At 45.7% G+C, this 19218-nt stretch overlaps 1 protein-coding gene and 1 pseudogene across 2 annotated transcripts in view; one reads left to right on the forward strand and one right to left on the reverse strand.

The window, feature by feature from the left end:
• Positions 1–19218, reverse strand: part of DIP2B (disco interacting protein 2 homolog B) — a 206762-nt gene that overhangs the window by 167851 nt on the left and 19693 nt on the right. The gene's annotated exons all lie outside the window — the stretch shown is intronic.
• On the forward strand, positions 1171–1662 carry LOC105942545 (microtubule-associated proteins 1A/1B light chain 3B-like; annotated as a pseudogene).

Genomic DNA, 19218 nt, shown 5'->3' on the forward strand with positions numbered 1-19218 from the left:
ACCGAAGTGCTCAAAGTCTGAAAGGATACGCAGACTTCTCAGAGAAAAGAGAGGAAGCAGAAGTCTTCTAGACGAATTTGCGAGAAAACAGCCTGGCAGTCTAAACAGTCTGGAAAAACAAAAGTTGGAGGACTCCCATCTTCTCATTTCAAAACTCTCAGGCTTATAGTCATGAAGAATGAAGATATTCACTTTATATAAATAAAAAGTTACTATTCTTCAAAAAAAAAAAAAAGAATGAAGAACTAGCATAAGGACAAAAATATAGGTTAAAAAAAAATGAGTTAATGTCTAGCAACAAATGCCTACATTTACATGCCACTGATGTTGAACCAGGGGACCAAGACAAATCACATGGACCCGGAGTCATTCTGATACATGCTCCTAAAATGAACAGGTGCTCATCTGCCGGAGAATAGACCTCTGTCCCACATTGGTGCAGGAGCCCAGGGACCTGAGCCATCACTGCTGCCCCCCAAGGTCTCCATGAGCAGGAACCAGGAGTGGGGACGGAACTCCAACCCAACAACTCCCAGGCAACCGGACATGGGAAGCAGGTGTGTGTAACAGCACTTCTGGTGAAATGTACAGCACAGCAGCTGTCCATCAATGCACCTGCATTCATGACTTCTCCTCTTCAAATCATGAGAGGCACAGGCAGCTTTACCCCAGGCCACGTAAGTGTGCTACACTGTCTGTACTAATTCTCCTGCCCCCAATCCTAGTGTTACAAAATATCCACATGTGAAATACATACAACACCCAAAGGCAGCACACTCCATTCAATACAAGCAGTCCAAAAAGGGAAAGAAAACATACGAAGCTACTGGAGAAATTCTGAACACATACCTGAATATCTGATGTAATTCTGGAAATTCTAAGCTACTGAAGGGTATCAAATAGACTATTTTGTTTTTAAAGAATCATTTTTTAGAGACATATTGAATATTCATGAGTGAATGGTAAGTCTGAGATTACTTTAAAGGAACGTGGGCAGAAATGTAAGTGCAACAAGACGGATCACGGCTGACCGGTCTCAGACAGAATCATGGGCATACATTTACTTACTATTTTTTTCTACTTCTGCATGTGTTTCAGATATTACAAAAGAAAATGTTTTAAAAGTACTATGTGGTCGAAGGGAAGACGCCGAGCCCGAGCTGCGACCCCTGCGCGCAGCTCCCCATGCCGTCCGAGAAGACCTTCAAGCAGCGCCGCTCGTTCGAACAGAGTGGAGGATGTCAGGCTCATCCGAGAGCAGCACCCGACCAAGATCCCGGTGATAACAGAACGGTACAAGGGGGAGAAGCAGCTTCCTGTCCTGGATAAAAGCAAATTCCTCGTTCCTGATCATGTGGACGTGAGTGAGCTCATCAAGATCATCAGGAGGCGGTTACAGCTCAATGCCAACCAGGCCTTCTTCCTCCTGGTGAACGGGCACAGCATGGTCAGTGTGTCCACACCCATCTCGGAGCTGTACGAGAGGAGAGGGACGAGGACGGCTCCCTGTACATGGTCTACGCCTCCCAGGAGACGTTCGGAAGGCAGGCGTCGGGGTGAGCCTGCGCAGCGCACCTCTCGAACGGCAGAAGGGCTGTCCAGTTGGCCACACGTCGGCAAGCAGCAGAGTCCGCCTGGGCGTGTTACCCGGCTGTTTTTGTATTTCAAACAAGAAAACAGCTCCAATCAAGTATATTCAGCTTTGGGAAACTATTATTTAACCTAGGATGTCTTGTTTTCAAATTTCAGGAGTTTAAAAATAAAATACCTTGCATTCTAAGTTGCCAATAAAAAAAAATTACTATATGGTCTATAGCATCAAAGAGGAAGTTTCTTCCTGTCTTTGTTTATTCAGAAACATACAGCAGAAGAAATACTCTAAAAATTAATCACAAGTGCTCTTTTTTTTCCTTTATGGAACCTAAAATTACAGAAAGGACAGAACTCTTTTTTTCTTTCTAAGAATTATAAGAATTTTATTGGAAAGTTGGATTTACAGAGAGAAGGAGAGACAAGGAGAAACATCTTCCCTTTGTTGGTTCACTCCCCAAGTGGCCACAACGGCTGGAGCTAAGCCAATCCGAAGCCAGGAGCCAGCAGCCTCTTCCGGGTCTCTGCAGGTGGGTGCAGGGTCCCAAGGCTTTGGGCTGTCCTCGACTGCTTTCCACTTGCAGAGAGCTGGATGGGAAGTGGAGCAGCGGGGATATGAACTGGTGCCAAATGGGATCCAGGCACATGCAAGGTGAGGGCTTTAGCCACTAGGCTACCACGCTGGGCCTGACAGATTGAATCCTTAACTAGGAGGCAATGCTTATGTGTTACTGTCCTTTCCTTAAAAACAACTAATCCTTGGGCCCGGCGGCGTGGCCTAGCAGCTAAAGTCCTCGCCTTGAAAGCCCCGGGATCCCATATGGGCGCCGGTTCTAATCCCGGCAGCTCCACTTCCCATCCAGCTCCCTGCTTGTGGCCTGGGAAAGCAGTCGAGGATGGCCCAAAGCTTTGGGACCCTGCACCCGCGTAGGAGACCTGGAAGAGGTTCCTGGTTCCCGGCTTCAGATCGGCGCGCACCGGCCCGTTGCGGCTCACTTGGGGAGTGAATCCTCGGATGGAAGATCTTCCTCTCTGTATCTCCTCCTCTCTGTATATCTGACTTTGTAATAAGATAAATAAATCTTAAAAAAAAAAAAAAACTAATCCTAGGATCCCTCATTATTCTCTCCTAAGAAATCAAAGGATGGATTAAAACAAATTAAAGGAGTATTAGTATTCCAGGAGAGACAATTTTTTAGCAAATAAAAAAAACCTTTAAAAGCAATAAAAATACTACATAAATAAATACTTTCCTTCAAAGTATAAGTGGTTCTGCTGATTAAACTGTACTGGTGTCTAGTGCCAAAAGCTGCACAGAGCTGCCCAGGACAGGAGCTTAGCAAATGGGAGAGGCAAGTTCAAATCCAGACATGACTATTCGCACACTAAAGTAGAACAAAATAGTTTTTGACATTTAAATTTTAAATCCCAATGTCTTTACTCTTGGTCTTTTAAAACCTGTTTTCCCAACAGTATATAATTTGCCCTTGCAAATAAAATGTTTTCATCTACTCCCAATACATAATAGTAAACAGTCACTGAGCTCTCACTATGAGCCAGGCACCACGGATTATTCAAATCTCACAAAAACCTATGGAAATGAGTCCATTTATCAGGCCCATTTCAAAGATGTGAAATTGAAAGCTTGAAGCGGCCAAAATGGAAGCTAGCCTGGTGACAGTGGAGGGCCTGACAGGGCACCTGGGAAGGCAGCGGAAGTGGGCAAGCTCTCGTGCCCTTGCCACACACAGGGATGGAGCTGTGGGCCCCTGCCTTGGCCCAGCCCTCCCCAGACTCGGACAGCCATTTGCAAGTAAAACAGCACTTAGCAGAAAGTTTTCTCTCTCTCCATCATTTTTTTAAAATAAACCCATAAATCTTTAAAAACAAGAGATTGCACAGCATACCTAAACTGCCCAAATAATGGACCCTGGAGCTACAGTTCCACCTTAGCGCAGGATCTGAACACCTCACCCTCAGGATACCACAAGGCTGTCCACTCTCTAGAGTAACTTTTGTCTTTTAGTGCTTCTGCTTCTAACTGCAGAGAAAAATCAGTCTATTTAACTTGTTCGTAATATTGCTACTTTTTAAGTGGATACACTAAAAGCATCACAAAATCATTGTGTGCAATTTAGGCATTAACGTATAAGCAGTATATATTACACTAAACACTCCGATTCTGCTAAGCCAATGAGCTTCCAGTCGTTTCCAGGGCCACAGAGGAATCTATGTTGATTCGTCTGAGCACTCGGCTGGTTCCTACACACCCGGACCCACAACTTGGCACCACTGGGGAGGAAAACTCAGCCACAAGAGAACTCTGACTCTACTGTCCTCTTGGGCACTGTCCAATGAAGTGAAGCCTAGGGACATGGGATGTAAGTACATTTTTTCTTTTAAGCAGAATAACACTGTCAGCTTCTACAAGTGTACTGTGATCCAAGTAAGCCAGTAAGAGTGAAAAATCAGGCAGAAATCATCAGCAATGCATATAAAGAACTCACACCTTTAGTATGTGAAAAACAGCTGTAAAACTGTAAGAAAAAGAACAATTTAAATATTTATTTAAGCGAAGGGCAGAGCAACAGAGTTCCACTCCTCAAGTGGCTGCAACAGCTGAAGCCAGCAGCAGTTAACTCTGAATGAGGGAATGACTGGTACGCGACACGTTCTGGATGTTTGTACTGGTTCTTTCTCGATTCAAGTTGTAGTTTTTATGGGTGTGTCAACTTCATGAAAATTCCCTATGCTGCATGTTTATTACACGGCTTTGTTTCTTTTTCTTTTTTTTTTTTTTTTAAAGATTTATTCATTTTATTACAGCCAGATATACACAGAGGAGAGACAGAGAGGAAGATCTTCCGTCCGATGATTCACTCCCCAAGTGAGCTGCAACGGGCCGATGCGCGCCGATCCGAAGTCGGGAACCAGGAACCTCTTCCGGGTCTCCCACGCGGGTGCAGTGTCCCAATGCATTGGCCCGTCCTCGACTGCTTTCCCAGGCCACAAGCAGGGAGCTGGATGGGAAGTGGAGCTGCCGGGATTAGAACCGGCGCCCATATGGGATCCCGGGGCTTTCAAGGCGAGGACTTTAGCTGCTAGGCCACGCCGCCGGGCCCCACGGCTTTGTTTCTAAGTTACACTTCAATATCTACTGTATGGTTGGATGTTGTGATGCAATGAGTTAAGCTCCACTTGTGACAAACTGCATCCTATCCTGGAGTGCCACTCAAAGCCCTGGCTAATCCACTTCTCATCCAACTGTCTGCAGGCAATGGTGGCTTCAGTGCTTGGACCCCTGCCACCCATTTGAAAGACCCAGATGGAGTTCTAGGCTGCTGTGGGAACTGGGAGAGTGAATTAACAGATAAAAGATCATTCAGCTTTTCTTTCTTTTAAAGATTTAATTTTGGGGCCCAGTACAGCAGTTAAAGTCCTCGCCTTGCATGCACCAGGATCCCATATGAGCGCTGGCTGTAATCTCGGCTGCCCCACTTCGCTTCCAGCTCCCTGCTGTGGCCAGGGAAGGCAGTGGAAGACAGCCCAAAGTCTTGGGATCCTGCACTCCTGGCTCCTGGCTTCAGATATGCACAGCTCCAGCTGTTGCAGCCACTTTGGGAGTGAAAAGAATGGATGGAAGATCTGTCTCACCGCTCTCTGTAAATCTTTCTAATAAAAATAAACAAAAATTTTTAGGTGGAGGAGAGACAGAGTAGAGGATCTTTCGTCCAATGATTCACTCCCCAAGTGACCACAAAGGCTGGAGCTGAGCCAATCCAAAGCCAGGAGCCAGGAGCAACTCCAGGTCTCCCACACGGGTACAGGGTCCCAAGGCTTTGGGCCATCCTTGTCTGCTTTTCCAGGCCACAAGCAGGGAGCTGGATGGGAAGTTGAGCAGCCAGGACACAAACTGGCGTCCATAAGAGATCCTAGCACGTGCAAGGTGAGGACTTTAGCTGCTAGGCTTCCACGCCAGGCACGATTTATTTATTTTTATCAGGAAAGCTGATTTACAGAGAGGAGGAGACAAATATTTACCCACTGGTTCACTCCCCAAACAGGTGCCTCTATGAGATCCCAGTGCTTGTGGGGAAGGATTATCTAAATAGGCCATGGCACAAGGGCCCAGCACAGCTTTTTAAAAACCCTGCATGGATCACAGAAAACAAAATTTTTTTAATTTAAAAAAGAAAAATCTCTGCATGGGACACGCATATCTCACAACACAGCACCTTTTGTTGGACTCCCAATTCTACTTCCAATTCCAGCTTCCTGTTAGTGTGGGCCCTGAGAGCAAGCCCTATGTGGGAGACCATTATTGAACTTCCATCTTCCAACCTATGGGCAAGTGGGAAGCTAATCCGTGAATGGTCAATCTGTCTCCATGCCTGCCAAATAAAAATTTTACACAGCTGTTTAGAATAAGATACCGAGAAATTAATTTACCCTTGAAAATCAATCCTGATGGGGGATGTGCATCAAACAAGAAATGTGTTCAGGTTGCTGCATCCTGTCTCCCTCGCGTCGTGAAAGCAGCAATGTAATCATTAGCGTGACTAAAGCTCTCAACAGCACCTGTTTGGGTTTGCTGATGAACAACACACATGACACACTGAAATCCACACAGGATTTAACAAGTAAAGTATATCCAACACAATCCTTGTTACTGTCCAGGTTTCCAGGTGTGGCTGCCGCTCCAGTACGATGAGATCGTTTGCATGTGAGTCAGCTACCGGCTCTCCTGTCTGCGCCTCCTTCCACACCAGAGCCGGGCATGAAGAGAACAATGTCTGTGTAAAACCCAGCCCATCGTGTAAAAAGTGTAACTCAAGAAGATCAGATCTTATCCCTTTATAAAGGAAAATGAAAACAGGAAAGAAGGATAATGAAATACATAGCAATAAAAAGGAGAGACTAAAACCTTACTTTCTTAAACACATCCCTGATACTACAGGGTAGCAAATAGAATGAATTAAATTGCAGAAAGTTTCCAATCTAAAAAGGTGTCAGACAGCTAGCAATGAGACATGCCCCATATGTTCACAGAGTTTTGGAAGTCAGTCCAAAATGTAAAGGACTATAGAATGCTACAGGAAGCCACACGCAGGATGAGACGTCTTCCAACCGCATTTCTCTTAGCCTGTCTTCTCCAGACAGAATATGATCACAGATTAAAGAGAGAGAAATGCCTTCCCCCTGCAAGGACTTCATTTCTTCATTTCCTGGAATAACACAAATTTCAACCCATGTTAACAGCTACTCTTCATGCCATTGGCACTTCTGAGGGTTTGAGAACACATTTAAACCAAGCATATATGGACGGATTCCTTTCACTTACTAATTTGTGCTAAAAAGAATAAATCTTGAATACAACACTTTGGGTCATGTTCTCTCCTTTTTCGATCTTTAGACTGTAAATTTTGGTAGAGATGGGCTAATCAATGAATAAGAGCACTAAATTGTGTATTGGAAGGACAAACATTCCTCTACAATAAACTAACAAATATTTCCAAGGCAGCAGGACGAAGCTGACCCTCCTCCAGGCGTGTGCAGAGCAGGGTGCCGAAGGTTCTGAGTACTTGCTGAGTTATGAAAAGAAGATGACACAGAGAAGGCGCTCGCATCTCAGGAGCTCATGTGGACACAAACTAGGCTGCTGCACCTTTTGCAATTCTACTTTCTAATCTCTGAGCCCAACTATAATCTCATAAGCCTAAACTATCACCAAGTTTTCATATCCACCCAAACTCTGAAACTTGACTTTCCTGAACTAACACTGGCAATATAGCCACATTTTTCTCATATTTGTGCGATACACGTTGCTGCAAACGGATGGTGCAAACGAGGCAGTCATCTGGGAGCCCTCCAAGGCCCAAGGTTGAGGCTCTTTCACGAACCCAAAGCAGGAAAACTCCTTATAGTTTCTCACGTACAAGCAAGTTCCATCACCCACATTTAGTCACCAAGGTGACCAACACACAATCCCCAACCAACTCCCCTGGGTGTTTCGGTGAGAACACCCTCAGGGGATGCGAAGACAGGAAGGCCAAACCGAATTGCTCCCCAAAATGCAAAACACTTCAAATGGTTTTCTCTGCATACCCAAGGCCGTTTATAACAGCTTTACCAACCAATCAAAAGAGGGTACAATGTGAGTTCTGTGATCAGTTGCTTCAAATGCCTCAATCTGCTCTATCACTTTTCATCAATGAGGCACAAAAAAAATTGTTCCCTCAAGGAAGCCTATGTAACTTAGCTAGAAAGTATCAAAAATTATGACCAAAAGCATATCATGCCTTAGTCCAAAAAGTTTAAGCCTTCAAAACAACAATTATTCAGTAATTAAAAGCCCAATTAACCTGTAATAAACCTTTTAGATCTTCCCAACAGTTCTTTTTGGACCCGGCACAGTAGCCTACCTCACACACACAAGAATCTCATATGGGCAGTTCCACTTCCCATCTCATATGGGCAGTTCCACTTCCCATCCAGCTCCCTGCTTGTGGCCTGGGAAAGCAGTCGAGGAAGCCCAAAGCCTTGGGACCCTGCACCCGCGTGGGAGACCTGGAAGAAGCTCCAGGATCCTGGCTTCAGATCGGCTCAGCTCTGGCCACTACGGCTGCATGGGGAGTGAGTCAACAAAGATCTTCCTCTCTGTCTCTCCTCTTCTTTGTATATCCGATTTTCCAAGTTAAAAAAAAAATAACAAAAATAAGTCTTTAAAAACGTTTTTTGTCAGACTCGGTATGTGTGGATGCTGAGTTGTGTCCTGGCTGCTCCACTTCCCATCCAGCTCCCAACATGAAAGCAGTAGAGGATGGCCCAAAGCCTTGGGACCCTGATTTCTGGCTTCAGATGTACCAGGTTCTGGCAGTTGTGGCCACTGGGGAGTCAACCAGCAGTTGAAGATCATTCTCTGTCCATCTCTCTGCGAAACAAAGTTTTCACATACTGCTTCATTCAAAATGGCCAGAGTTGGGCCAGTCGAAGCCATTAGCCATCACTCTTATCAGTTAACCCAGGAAGGTGCAGGACCATCCTCCACTGTTTTCTCAGGTGCATTCGTAGGGAGTGGGATCAGAAACAGGGCAGCGGGTACTTAAACTGACACTCATAAGGGATGCTGCTGCGTGACCTGCTCAGCACAGCACTGACCCCAACAAAACTTTTTGATATACCTCCTCTGTCCTACATAAATACTGACAAATAAAATTCAGTGGCTAATGGGGGAACCTCAACTGAACTTGAACTGTGGTTATGTAACAAGGTGGAGGAATCCACCATGGTGCGAGGGTTTAGGGAGGGGTGGGGAGAATCCAAGTACCTATGAAACTGTGTTACATAATACAATGTAATTAATGAATTAAAAATAATAAATAAATTTAAAAAAATTCTGTGGCTGACAAAACCCTAAACAAAAAGGAGAAAAGACAATTCAAAAGCTATAAACTGGGCCCGGCGGCGTGGCCTAGTGGCTAAAGTCCTCGCCTTGAACGCCCCGGGATCCCATATGGGCGCCAGTTCTAATCCTGGCAGCTCCACTTCCCATCCAGCTCCCTGCTTGTGGCCTGGGAAAGCAGTCGAGGACGGCCCAAGGCTTTGGGACCCTGCACCTGCGTGGGAGACCTGGAAGAGGTTCCTGGTTCCTGGCTTCAGATCGGCGCGCACCGGCCCGTTGCGGCTCACTTGGGGAGTGAATCATCGGACGGAGATCTTCCTCTCTGTCTCTCCTCCTCTCTCTGTATATCTGACTTTGTAATAAAGACAAAAAAATCTTTAAAAAAAAAAAAAAAGCTCTAAACCGCAAAGTCGGGATCCCATATGGGTGCTGGTCCCAGCTACTCCATTTCATATCCAGTTCCTTGGGCCCCTACACCCCTGTGTGAGACCTACAAAGAGCAGCTGGCTGCTGGCTTAAAGGCGGACCCAGCTAGGCCACTGCCACTCCCGTGGGAGACCCAGATGAACTCCAGGCTCCTGGCTTCAACCTGGCCCAGCCCCTGCCACCGCAGTCATTTTGGGATGAACCAGCAGATGAAGAGCTATTGCTTCCTCTCCCAAATCCTACCCTCCCTCACCTACATCTCTCTGTAAAGGCCCATCAGATGAATAACTAAATCTTGAAAAAAAAAAAAAAAAAAAGCTACAAACTTGACCAAAGTTTCAACTGAACTCTTGAAGGAAGTATTTCCAAAGAGAGCTGATACAGATGGTCTTGCTGGCAAAACCAGCAACCTAGGAAAGTGGCACTGCTTTCCACATTTCTCTTATAGCACCTACCTTCTTCTGTATTCTACAAAGCAATTTTGCTAAGCTCCAGAATATAAATTGAAATATATATAGGACTGGAATTGTGATTCGGCAAGTTGCGACTGAAGAAATTCAAGTGTTTTCTGCTTTTGTGATTCCTGCCTCACTTGCCTCGCTGGGGGCAGTGTGAACTCCAGGCCTGGCAGTCTACCTGAGGTGATGTCATAGGCAGATTGCTCCTCAGGAAGGAGACCCTGCTGTGCTTGTTAGATAAGAGTTGCTCACTGCCCTAGAGCCCACCAGTCTGTACTATTTGGAAGTAGCTTGCCTCAAACCCACCAATAGAAGCCTGCCAACTTGCTCTTTTTAAACATTAACATTTAAACTCACCAATCATGACTGTACAGTTGTGTGGAATTGGCCTGAAATGTATAAAAACCCTGTGCTGTCCAACCTCGGCCTTTTTTTTTTCTGCCCCTTCTGCCCTGCGCTGCTCCCGCAGGCCCGCTGGGCTGGGGTGGCGGCTGGGAGCCCACACAAGTCTGAGTAAACCGCCCTTATGCGTCTGCATCGACGTCAGACTCCTGATGATTTTCTGAAGGTCTCAAAATCTGGGCACAACACGACTACATGTGACACTGGCATATCTGAGGGATAACTGCTGCGTTACGAATCAGCAGATAGAAGATCTTTGTCACCATGCCTTTCTTTTTTTTTTTTTTTAAAGATTTATTCATTTTATTACAGCCAGATATACAGAGAGGAGGAGAGACAGAGAGGAAGATCTTCCATCCAATGATTCACTCCCCAAGTGAGCCGCAATGGGCCGGTATGCGCCGATCCGAAGCCAGGAACCAGGAACCAGGAACCTCTTCCGGGTCTCCCACGCGGTGCAGGGTCCCAATGCATTGAGCCGTCCTCAACTGCTTTCCCAGGCCACAAGCAGGGAGCTGGATGGGAAGTGGAGCTGCCGGGATTAGAACCGGCGCCCATATGGGATCCCGGGGCTTTCAAGGCGAGGACTTCAGCCGCTAGGCCACACCGCCGGGCCCGTCACCATGCCTTTCAAATAAACACATCACTTTTAAAATTTAAGGAATTACAAATAACTCAGAAAGGGTATAAAAGAATTCCTAACTATTCATAACTTCCTTTTTCCAGCAATTTTGTTCCATTTCTTTCTGAGCTGTTAAATATACAATGAAAACCCATGACTAATGGTGTAAAACATTTTTAAAATGTGAAAGCCATATGTAAGAATATTCATAGCTTTGATATTAGTAATAGCAAAGACCCAAAGCAACTAACTATCCACCAACTAATAAACTGGTGAACTCATTCAACAGAATGCCACAGCAGCTGGGGAAAAGAAAAAGAATGAATCTCATGAACAACCCTACCAACAACAAAAGGCCACGGAAGCCTATGCAGACCCCACTCACATAAAGTCCAGAAACTTACAAAACTACACGGTAATTTGGTTTACACACAAACTAAAGCAAAAGTAAGAAATGAACAAAATTCAGAATGATGGCTAAATTTGAAAGTGAAGAAGACTAACGAGAAAGGTGGAAGGAGTTGAGAGTGTCTGCGGACCAGAGGCTAAGACCAGCAGGAACACCCGGTATCTTGGAGCAGCCAAGTCCCAATGCACTCTCTCCTTCGTGTCCACCTCAGGCTGTAAATCAGGGAAGAAGGCCCCCCTAATCCCAAGACTATCTCCCCCTCTCTCCCTTTGTTCAGGTTGGCTGTGTTGCTCTTCCCTTTTGGCTTTGTTCAAGTTTAATTGACATAGCAAAATCAACTCCAGAGACTCAAGATGGTGATTAACAAAATCTTGTCACCCCAGCTTTTAGGGATACAAAAGTGTGTATGTTCTTAAACCAGGCGCATCATCCTCAAGGATGAATGATAGCCCCAGTGTAGTTTAATACAATAATTTCTCCGTTAAGATCTTTTTGTTGTCTGTTTAATCAGCACTGGCATCACAAACAGGGACCTGAAGAAAGCTGGGAGAAATGGAAAGGAAAACGGGAAGGCTCCAAGGTAAGTGAACTTTCGGGAATTTCATAATGGGAAACTCCCCTTCAGTAGGAAGCAGTATATTGATCCAATCCAAGGACTGGCGGCAGGAATGGGGCTAACATTAACCACAGCCCTTACAAACCTGACTTTAACGGCTAGAGGTCATTGCTAGTGGTTTCACCCTACAGGCAGTGCGTGCTTCACTGCAAGGTCTGGTCTAAAGTTTTGTGGGCTTCAAGGCGGGCACAGCAGAGAGGAGAAATAATTCCTGTGAAAGTCTGGACTCCGTACTCTTTCATATCAATCAGCCTTAAGCCCTTCCAGTCAGACTCGGGCATCTAGGAAGGTTGTCACTGCTAACGGAATACAGACAGGAGCCACCACCAAAAGTGGGAATATACCAATCCACAGAACAAAGTGCAGCGAGAGCAAGAGCGAGCCCTCTGCCCCCGCTATCAAAGGAGGAGAAAAAAGGGAAGCAGCAAGGGGTGCCTAACCCTGTGGCACGGCTAGAGCAGGCAGCCTCTGCTCTCAGTTCTGCATCGCTCGCGGATTCTGCCGGTGATTCAGAGGGGGAGCCAGATGCTGTGATTATTAAAGCACAGTCCAAAAGGTTACTGGAGGAAACACAAAAGTTAGCTAGAGAAATAAATAAATAAAGCTGATATGCAAGAGAAAAAGACACAGGAGCCCACAGCTCGGTCAGATATTGTAATTACTAAAGTGCAGTACCAAAGATTACTGGAGGGTATACAGAAGTTAGCTAGAGAATTAAATACAGCTCATGTACAAGAGAAAAGAGAACCAGAGCCTATCGCCCCGGCCCACTCCCCACCTTTGCTGCCTCCTCCGCTGGCTCCCCGTGCTTGGAGACAAGCACCTCATGCATGCCCTGTAACGAACACACATGTCCCTGCTGGGACAAGCTGGTCCACAAAACCTTAATGGGGTTAATCAGTACCAGCGGAATGAATGGGATATCAATGTGTTTAAGGAATTTAAGAAAGCAATATCTACTTATGGGATGCATTCCACTTTTGGACACACTGTCGCATGCTCAACCAATGACTCCTCACAATTGGGAGTCACTGTTAGAAACACTACTGGAGGTCAGGTCCAGTGACCTAGCGGCTAAAGTTTGCGCCTTGAACATGCCGGGATCCCATATGGGCGCCGGTTCTAATCCCGGCAGCCCAGCTTCCCATCCAGTTCTCTGCCTGTGGCCTGGGAAAGCAGTTGAGAACAGCCCAAAGCCTTGGGTCTCTGCACATGCATGAGACACCCAGAAGAAGCTCCTGGCTTCAGATCAGCTCAGCTCCAGCCTTTGTAATCACTTGGGGAGTGAATCAATGGACGGAAGACCTTCCTCTCTGTCTCTCCTCCTCTCTGTATATCTGCCTTTCCAATAAAAATAAATCTTTAAAAAAATAAAAAGACTCAGCCAACAAAGAAATCCCTTAAAAAAAAAACCAAAAAACCACCACAACCAATTGATTAAATTACTTCTTATCCTTAGTAGTGGATATCTGCCATATTTTTTATTTTAACTTTTATTTTTTATTTCAAGGTCTTAATTCTGAACTAGTTCAAAGACACAGCGGTATTCAATTTACTGCTCTTTCTTAAATTGGGCCTAAACATTATAAGTGCTCTTTTATATGTGGTATTTCATAATAAAAATTTAAATACCTATAAGATCTATTTGCTTGTAGATAAAAACCACAAAATGACCCATACTAATAGCCTAGTTATTAACCTTAACTGTGAATAACCACCAACTGTGTGACTTGAGGAAATCCAACAGAGCAGCAAAAACAGGCCAAGAAGGACCACAGGAATTCTCACCAAAGGAAACATGAAATACTTGAAGAATGAGAAATTTTTTTTAAAGATTTTTTTTTTTAATTGGAAAGGCAGATACACAGAGAGGAGAGACAGAGAGGAAGAAATTCCGTCCGATCGTTCACTCCCCAAGCAGCTGTAATGGCTGAAGCTGAGTCAATCCGAAGCCAGGTGCCAGGAGCTCTTCTGGGTCTCCCATGCAGGTGCAGGGTCCCAATGCATTGGGCCATCCTCAACTGCTTTCCCAGGCCACAAGCAGGGAGCTGGATGGGAAGCGGGGCTGCCGGGATTAGAACCAGCACCCATACAGGATCCCAGAGTGTTCAAGGCAAGGACTTTAACTGCTATGCTACAGCTCCGGGCCCAAGAAGAGAAATTTAAAAAGATCTAATGGCATGCTCAGAGATCCAAGAGCACTTCACATTGCTAAAAATCAGGATTGAGTAGTTTGTACGAGATGGAGCGAGCACTATGATATAATCAGGATTACCTGTCTAAATTCTGGCCGCTCCAACCTAGCTTCCTGACTACAAGCCTGGGAAGGTGGTGGGTGACAGCTCACGTACTGGAGTCTCACCTGCAGAGCTCCTGCCTACAGCCTGGCCCACACATCTGGAGACTGAATCAACACAGAAGACAGCTCTGTCATTCTGTCTTTAAAATAAATCAATCTTTGGGCTGGTGTGGTGGCACATTAGGAGAATCATCCGCCACTTGGCACCAGCACCTCATACTGGCACTGGTTCAAGTTCCCGATGCTCCACTCCCAACACAACTCCCTGCTTGTGGCCTGGGAAAGCAGTGGAAGACGGCTCAAGTCCCTGGGACTCTGCACCAATATGGGAGACCCAGAAGAAGCTCCTGGCTCCTGGTTTCAGACAATCTCAGTTCTGGTTGTGTGGCTATTTAGGGAACAAATCAATACATGGAAGACTTTCTCCTTCTCTCTGTAAAATCTACCTTTCAAATAAAAACCTAAAAATTAAAAAAAAAACTTAAAGAAAAACACAAAATAGATTAAAAGGTGACACATAACAGAAAAACAAAAAATCCTGTACTGTAGAAAGACAGCCAATAAAGACAATCTGAAAGTTCATGAAAAGCCAAACCTAAGGCAAGGGCAAGGCCACTTACACGCACCCTAACGAAATTTCAGAGGCAAACACAAATGCTCTCGTCTAAAAACAGGCTATCATCAAACAAAAGAGAAAATATTCTTGTAAGTTAAGAACTTGAAGTTTAGGGGCCCGGCGGCGTGGCCTAGCGGCTAAAGTCCTCGCCTTCAAAGCCCCGGGATCCCATATGGGCGCCAGTTCTAATCCCGGCAGCTCCACTTCCCATCCAGCTCTCTGCTTGTGGCCTGGGAAAGCAGTTGAGGACGACCCAAAGCCTTGGGACCCTGTACCCATGTGGGAGACCCGGAAGAGGTTTCTGGTTCCCAGCTTCGGATCGGCACAGCAGTGGCCATTGCGGCTCACTTGGGGAGTGAATCATTGGACGGAAGATCTTCCTCTCTGTCTCTCCTCTCTGTATATCTTTCTAATAAAAATAAATAAATCTTTAAAAAAAAAAAAGAAGTTAAGTTTAGTACTCAAGCACTCATATTAAAAACAGTAACTGGGGACAGGTATACTACACTGAGTCTGGGAGTACTGATCCCACATCCCAGCGTGAGCCAGAGGCCCACCTCCTCCCTAGTCTGGGAGAACTCATCCCACATCCCAGCGTGAGCCGAAGGCCCACCCTCTCCCCAGTCTCCATCCCGCTTCCTGCTAGCGCAGCTGGGAGGCAGCAGCTGACAGCACGGTACCAGAGTCCCTGCCATCTAAGCAGAGACCTGATGGAGTTTCTGTCCCCTGGCTTCAGCCTGGCCCAGACCTCCCTGCTGTAGACTTTTGGGAAGGGAACAGGTAGACAGAAGATGAATCAATCTATTTCTCTCCCCTTCAAATAAACAAAAATTAAAATTAGAAAATATGAGAAGTAACAGCAGTTCCAGAGTGAGCACAGAAAGCTGAAGGGAAATTATAAATGGATCATTGTATTGTAATGTTAGGGCTGGGGTTTGGTGACAAAGCACTACGTTCCTTCTTCATGAATCCAACGGCACTTCCAGGGTCTGAAGTAAGTAAGGTTTGCTGAAGAATGACACCACAAATGCTATTTTGTGAAATTTGAGTATTTAGGCTAAATATTCAACACAAGAACTAATTTTGTATTCCAAAAGAGATATTGTGGCCAGTGTGTTCTAGACAGTAAAAATACTGCTTGCAAATCAGACATCCCATTAGGTCACTGGTCCAAGACCTGGCTACTCTACTTCCAAACCAGCTTCCTGTTGATGGCCTGGGAAAAGCAGCAGAATACGGCCCAAGCGCATGCGCCCTGGCCACTAACACGGGAAAGGTGGGTACAGTTCCCGACTCCTGGTTTCAGCCGAGCCAATGCTGGCTGTGATGCACACCTGAGGAGTTAATCACTGTGTGAAGCTCAAATAAGCAAAACAATCATTAAAAACAATGAAACAAAACAAAACAGAACATCAATTGGCTAAATCCTCGCCTTGCAAGTGCTGGGATCCCATATGGGCACTGGTTTGTGTTGTGGCTGCCCCACTTCCCATCCAGCTCCCTGCTAGTGGCCTGGGAAAGCAGTCGAGGACAGACCAAAGCCTTGGGACCCTGCACCCACATGGGAGACCTGGAAGAAGCTTCAGGCTTCAGATTGGCTCAGCTCTGGCTATTGTGGTCACTTTGGTAATGAATCAGCGAATGGAAGAGCTTGCTCTGTCTCTCTGTGAATCTGTATATATATAAACTGTATAGTTCCAGTAAAAATAAATAAATCTTTTTAAAAAAATAGACATTATGTAGTTAGATAGTATATGAACAGTAATATTAACCCCCCCCCAAAAAAAACCCCACAAAGCCTCAGGAGGAAAACAGTACAGGAGATGCATAAATTTTTCACTGTTCTTAACGAGGAATGAAGAATGCTATATAAAGTTAATGCAATAAAATCTACTTTGGGCCTGGTGCGGTGGCCTAGTGGCTAGTCTTCACCTTTCACATACCAGGATCCCATATGAGCCCTGGTTCTAATCCCAGCCAGCCGGCTTCCCATTCAGTTCTCTGCTTGTGGCCTGGGAAAGCAGTTGGGACCCTGCACCCGTGAGGGAGACCTGGAGGAAGTTTCTGGCTCCTGGCTTTGGATCAGTGCAACACTGGCCGTTGCAGTCACTTGTGGAGTGAATCATCAGACAGAAGATGTTACTCTCTGTCTCTCCTCCTCTCTGTATATCTGATTTTACTATAAAAATAAAATAAATCTTATAAAAAATAAAAAAGAAAAGCTTCCCAAAACCCCTGCCCTAACGTATTACTGAAGTTAGACTATTTAATTATCAGATCTACAAAGTGTGGTCTGGGAGTACTTTCCATTTCATAGTTTTAACAATGTTCCTGCTTCACTTTTTTCTCAATAGGAAAAACGCATGGTATTCTGACCAGCATTTTCATGCCTGACTTCCACCTCGATAACCCGAGCAGGACAATGCCCTTTTCTGCTTCAGCGGCACAGCGATGCTCGGTTCCGGTGGAAGCCAAGGCTGAGCTCCGCAGGCCTCCAGCCGCTGCTCCCCAGACCCCAGGGCCTGCCTCACCCGTGGGGCCGCCCACACTCCCCAGTGACCTGAGGACACCCTCATCTCACAGTCCTACTCCATCACCTAATCGGGCTCCACTCTAAATGCCTGCTGAGCACACCGCTCCAGCTCAGGCCCCCGCAGGCCTTCGTTGTTTTATTAATTCCACTCACATTCCCTTTCAGCTGTGCTCTGATTCTTCGCACAGTTCCAGGCCCTCCAGAAGCTTCTCCCTTTCTCCCCCCTCCAACGAATTTTCCCCAAGCCCTATTCCTGGCTCAGAAAGTAGGTGCTCCCCCGCTCCACCTCAACTCCAGGCAGCAGCCTCCTCTTCCCCTGTTCCTATTCCAGCTACCCTATTCCCCTCCCCAAGGAATCTAACCTGGAGATTAGATGTTGCCAATCAGCTCAAGCTTTTCCTTCTTTAACCTCCTGCACCTGCTGTCGGCACAGCAGATCCCTCTTTGCCCTCTAGCAATAACAATAATAATAATAAAACAATAAGAGTAAAATAAATAAGCACTTAAGAAATCTGCCCTTATGGGGCCAGTACTGTGGTATCAGAGGCTAGTCCTCTGCCTACAAGCGCCAGCATGCCGTATGTGCACCAGTTTGTGTCCCGGCTGCTCCACTTCCAATCCAGCTCCCTGCCTATGGCCTGGGAAACCAGTGGAGGATGACTTAAGTCCTTGGGCTGCTGTACCTATAAGAAAGATCCAGGAGAAGTTCCTGGCTCCTGACTTCAGGTTGGCTCCAGCTACTGCAGGAATCCGGAGAGTGAGCCAGTGGCTGGAGGCTTGCTCTGTCCCTCCTCTCTGTCAAATTTGCCTTTCCAATAAAAATAAACAGATCTTCAGAAAAAAAAAAAAAATCTGCCCTTGTTCTTCTGTTGCATTTTTCCAAATTACACCATTACAATGTCCTCAATTTGTTTAATCTAAACAGTGATTCAGTCACAAAACCAGAACTGACTAATCCAACCACCCTTTGGCCTTCATTCTAACATTGCTGAAGACGTGCCTTCCCCAGGACCCCTACACTATCCACCCAGTCCCCTTCTCTGTAACGTCCGAAACACAAGCACTTTACATCAGTACCATTTTGGGCTCTCCCTTTGAAAGGCAAGATAGGAACTCAGGAAAAGGATGCCCAGTCCTTCAAATCCTACAGGATAGGATGTAGCTCACTACTTCCCCTGCTAACTCAACAGTCCACCCGAGTGTCCTGTCAATGCCAGGGATTCCATCTGATCCAAAATGACATTCTCCTCCCCAAACCAGCATTTCAGGTGCTTCCATACGTAACACAAACCCAAAATGTGTGTCTTCTCTATCAAAACCCATTCCCCCCCACGTCACCATGTTTCTGCAAAAGGGAAACAAGGCTCCCAGCCTCTGGGCACATTTGATCAATATTGCAAAAGACAAGTGCAAGGATGGGGTTCCGGTAGGAGTCAAAGGGGAAGAGACGGGGAGGCAGGAGACATGATAAGCCCAAAGTGTAAGAATGAGCCAACGTCCGCCCCAACTGCACGCTCCCGAGGAGTGCTGTGCAAACCTTGCTTTTCAACAGAAGTTAGTCAAAAATGAAAGCAAGTTCAACATACAAGTTTTGACTGACAATATTAATTATGGAATGGCAATTATCAAGCTATATGGATTTCTTTTTTTAAAAAATATAATAAATAAAATAAATAAATAACTGTCCTGATGAATGTACAATCAGGTCTCAGGAATTGGGAGCTGGAGAGAAGCACGTTTTCTCATTGGGGGCCATTATCTCACAGGACAATAACTTGCCCATGTTAAGGTCCCAGACAGAGTTTGTAAAGAGCGAAATGCGCTCACCCCATAACCTTTTGCATG

This window comes from Ochotona princeps, chromosome 15 (assembly GCF_030435755.1).
Source record: "Ochotona princeps isolate mOchPri1 chromosome 15, mOchPri1.hap1, whole genome shotgun sequence".
NCBI lineage: Eukaryota > Metazoa > Chordata > Mammalia > Lagomorpha > Ochotonidae > Ochotona > Ochotona princeps.